The 4,888-nt window shown below is 46.3% G+C and overlaps 1 non-coding gene across 1 annotated transcript; it reads right to left on the bottom strand.

Moving 5' to 3' along the window:
* Positions 1 to 4,022: 4,022 nt before the first annotated feature.
* On the bottom strand, positions 4,023 to 4,129 carry LOC133802839 (small nucleolar RNA R71). The gene has a single exon (XR_009877584.1). It is a non-coding gene; the product is annotated as a small nucleolar RNA R71 (small nucleolar RNA).
* Positions 4,130 to 4,888: the final 759 nt, after the last annotated feature.

Here is a 4,888-nt window from a genome sequence, read left to right as displayed (position 1 = left end):
TCCTTGTCTAATAAGGAACTTAATCTCATCCTTCAGCTGGTTGCATTCGTTGGTATCATGTCCGTAGTCGTTATGATAACGACAGAACTTGGTAGTGTCTCTTCTCGAAATATCCTTTCGAATGGGAGTGGCCTTTTTATAAGGCACACTAGAACTCATGGCCTGATAAACCTCTCCCCGAGACTCAACTAGGGCAGTATAGTTAGTGAACCGAGGTTCATAACAGTTACCCTTGGCTCGTTTATTGTCAGAGGTGGAAGGCTCATTGTGTGGCCGTTTCCCCCCATTATTACCATTGCCATTGTCATTCTCGTTGCCTTTGTCGTTGCCATTGGGCTTGGACCCATTGGCGGCTTTGGCGGGCTCGGCAGTCCCCTTGTCCTTGCCTGGGGGCTTTCCTTCGTTGGCGATGGCGTCTTTGACTTAATGTAGTGATTAGCTTGATCTAAGAATTCCTGGGTAGTTCTAACCCCATGTTTTCTGAGGCTTTCCCAAAGAGGCGTGCGGCGCTTAACCCTGCAGTTATAGCCATCATTTTGCCTTCGTCTCCCACTGTTTTTGCTCCAGCAACTGCTCGCATGAAGCGCTGGACGTAGTCTTTCAGTGGTTCTCCATCTTGCTAGCGTATTTCAACCAGCTGGTTTTCCTCAGTCGGGTGCACACGACCCGCGTAGAACTGTCCGTAAAACTCCTTTACGAACATTTCCCAGGAAACTATACTTGTAGGAGGGAATTTAAAAAACCACTCCTGTGCGGCATCAGAAAGTGTTGCAGGGAAGATCCTCCACCGAGCGTCCTCAGACACTTTCTGAATGTCCATTTGTATCTCGAACTTGTTGACGTGAGATACCGGGTCACCGTACCCATCAAAGTTCAGAAGCGTAGGCATTTTAAACTTGCTAGGAGTCTCTGCCATAGCTATCCTTTGGACGAAAGGAGTGCCTTTCCTCCTATTGTGGTCGATGTAAGATGTTCTTCCCCCGACCAGCTGCTGCATTGCCTGGTTGAGGGCATCTATCTGGGCCTGCACAGCGCCGTGGCCTCTGGTGCTGGGGGGACGTACTCGCCGTGCCGCTCGCGGAGACCATTGAGTACATCTCTCAAGTCCTCATCTCTCCTCCGCTGGACGCTAGCTCCGAGCCGGTTGAAGATGTTATTTTGTTTGGGCTGCCCCCCAGCGTCCCGTCTGTCGGGCTGGTCATCCTGAGGTAGCTGGCTCCTGCCTCCACCTCTTTCTTCATTTCTCCGACCGGCATTCCCTCTGCCTGAGTCAGCCTCATTATAACCATGGCCATCTCTGAATCTTGATTGGCTATGGTGGGATCGACTGTTCCCTCGGTTGCCTTCCCAGGCTGGAACCTCCCTAGCGTTAGAGGGTGGTCTGCGTTGGTCGTTAGGTCCCCGTGCATTTTCATGTCGTGGGGGGCCTCGGACCACAGAACCTAACTCTGAGTTCCTCCTGTTGCCAGGAGGATGCTGCCCTCTGCTCGGAAGATTAGGCTCGTCCCCCCTATGGCATCTAGGACTGCGGGGCTGCTGCCTGGTCTTATTCTGCCTCTGCTGCGAGGGATTGCCGTGACCAGTTTGGGATGGAGGCTGTGCTTCAGGGTCCCCTAGCGGGACATCGTCCTAAGGCGCCGGTGGCTGCTCGGGCCTTTGTGGGCTCGAGGGTTGGATAGGTGGGCTAAGATTGGGACCCCTCTGGGGTGGCCCATTCACGGGTTGATCAGGCTGCGAGGCAGGTGCATCCTGATTCCTAGCCAATTGTAAGGCTGCCTCGAGGGCTGCCATGGCCTCCCTCTGGCGACGGTCCATCTCCGCCTGCCTTTCACTCAACTCCAGGCGCTGCCGCTCAATTTCCTGCTGCTGCCGCGCCATGATTTCAGCGGCACTTTCCTGGCTGGCCTTCAGATTGGCCAGCTCCTCATGCAATGCCCCTAGGGTACTCTTCAGCGTCGCGTCGTCAATTTCTTCCTCATCAAATTCCAAATGTGGCTCATCTTCAGCCACGTTTGGAGTAGGAGGAGGAGGCGGGTTAGATGGTGCAGCGCCGGCCACCTGTCTAGTTTTCCTGGTAGTTTTCGCTATTGGTTTTCTCAACGATGCTATATCAAGCTCTCAATGAAAGCACCAGAATGTTGACCCTAAATTTGGCCAACTGACACAGAGTCAAATATGCTTGATGTGGAGATGCACATTGAAAAGAATGTGATGACGAAATTATAAAGAATGCAAGGGTTTATAGTGGTTCGGCCCCAGAATCTGGTAATAACCTACATCCACTTCAATTGTTATTGATGTAAGAATCAGAGGAGTGATCAAAGAACTAGGGTTCAATGAGTTTCAACCACCTCTCAGGAATAATACAATGTATTTAATCAGATAACTCTAATTTCTCGTGATCTGAAAGCAAGAAAGAAGAAGAAGAAGAAGAAGATCCATTTCCCTTGAGCCCTCCTTCTTTATTTATAGGCTCAAGGAGGATTTACATTAATTTGTTACAGATATGATTTCCTAAATAGTCGGATACTCAGGAAATCATGGGAGATAATTTCGGATACTATCATAACTGCCTAAGATTTCCTCCGTGTATAGCGTGCGTACGACCAGTCTGGTCGTAGGAAAAAGTTTATCGTGTGACAGTAGTTGTCTTCCTGGTCGATAGTTTATCATAGATTCTGCCAGATGTCAGCCACGTGTATTTAATGCCTGCCATGTCATTCACCTCTGATTTTCAGGATAACAGTTATGATTTACCCTACCTCAGATATTAGACAGGGGACGTAGATGGGTTATCATAAACCTACCATGTGATCTAACCTACCTCAGATATTAGAAAGGGGACGTAGATGGTTTATCACATGTTTTAATGGCCATTAATAGTATAGTCTTATATGATGTACGTCTTTATAGATATATCTTATATGTTTTATTTTTTGATGAATAAGGTCATTGTATTGCTCAAACTTCCATGTACAATAAACCAAGCAATCCCACAAATAAGGGAACAAACTTGGCTCTAAAACACTAACAGTATCAGCTAAGAAAAAACACTTAGCTCCTATACAATCAATCCCCTGTACAACAATCATCTATAAGCTACACAGAAACTCTTGATAACTCTAGGATTTAGAGTTATTTTCACATCTTTAAACTTAATTTTCAAACCAAAACAAAAGAGTAATGTGTTTGTATTTCGTGTAATTGTGTATAATTTAGTGTGTCTGTGTAGCTAGGGACCTTGTGTTTGCATTGTCATATTTTTGAGTGATTTATGTAGTTTAGTGTATGTGTTAAACAGGAAAGGAAGCTGAAATAAGTGATCGGGGACTTTGGAATCAAAAAGGAAACAACAAGATTTTGGCGCCGTTGCCGGGGACTTTAAAATTAAATTCTGTTTTATCAACTATTTTACAGTTTATTTTCATTGTTTTAAATCTTGTTGGTTCGGGTTGTGCAATCTCAGGTACCTACAGTGTATGAACCAGCAAGAGGACAGTGAACTTGCTCCTATTGACCCCGAGATCGAACGCACTTTCAGAAAAAGGAGAAAAGATCAAAAGGCTCAAAGCCGAGGCACCATGGCTGAACGTGTTGATGATGAGGGGGATGGCCAGCAAGTCACTAATCCCATTGTTTTGGCGGATGACAGAGCCAGACCAATACGGGAATACGCTGCCCCCATGTTTAATGAACTAAATCCAGGCATTGTGAGGCCAAAAATACAAGCAGCTCAATTCGAGCTCAAGCCAGTGATGTTTCAAATGCTCCAAACCGTGGGGCAGTTCATCGGGATGCCAACGGAGGATCCTCATCTCCACCTTCGTTCATTTTTGGAGGTGAGCGATTCCTTTAAGCTTCAAGGAGTGAGTGAAGAAGCATTGAGGCTGAAGCTATTTCCGTTCTCTTTAAGGGACCGAGCTAGATCATGGCTCAACACCCTTCCTCCCGATTCCGTTACAAATTGGAATGACTTGGCTGAGAAATTTCTAAGAAAATACTTCCCTCCCACCAGAAATGCAAAGTTTAGAAGTGAGATTATGTCATTTCAGCAGCTGGAAGATGAGTCCACTAGTGATGCGTGGGAAAGATTCAAAGAGCTTTTAAGAAAATGTCCACACCATGGTATCCCACATTGTATACAAATGGAGACATTCTACAATGGTCTCAATGCAGCCTCTCGAATGGTCTTGGACGCTTCAGCCAATGGAGCCATTCTTTCCAAGTCTTACAACGAAGCATTTGAGATTTTGGAAAGGATTGCAAGTAATAACTATCAATGGTCAAACACTAGAGCTCCTACAAGTAGAAAGGTGGTAGGAGTTCTTGAAGTAGATGCATTAACGGCTCTAACAGCTCAAATGGCCTTAATGACTAACATCTTGAAGAATATGAGTTTGGGAGGAAATATTCAGCCAGCTGCTGCCATTCAAAGTGCAGAAGTATCGTGTGTGTATTGTGGGGACGGGCATACTTTTGAGAGTTGCCCTTCAAATCCAGCCTTGGTGTGCTATGTGGGTAATCAGAATTTCAACCGCAACAACAACCCATATTCTAGCACTTACAATCCAGCGTGGAAGAATCATCCTAATCTGTCATGGGGGGGTCAAGGAGCAAGTTCAAGCACAGCACCAGCACAAGGAAGACAAGCATATCCACCAGGTTTTTCACAGCAGCCGAGACCTTCACAACATGTTCAAAACTCCCAGCCGAACTCTTTGGAGAATCTAATGAGGGAGTATATGGCTAAGAATGATGCAGTAATACAGAGCCAAGCAGCTTCTCTTCGTAATCTTGAGATGCAACTCGGCCAGCTAGCCAGTGAAATGAAAACTAGGTCGCAAGGATCTTTGCCTAGTGATACAGAAAACCCAAGGAGAGATGGGAA

Source organism: Humulus lupulus, chromosome 9, assembly GCF_963169125.1.
Source record: "Humulus lupulus chromosome 9, drHumLupu1.1, whole genome shotgun sequence".
NCBI lineage: Eukaryota > Viridiplantae > Streptophyta > Magnoliopsida > Rosales > Cannabaceae > Humulus > Humulus lupulus.
Note: the sequence above shows the minus strand (reverse complement) of the source record. Positions and strands in the feature narration are given on the sequence as shown.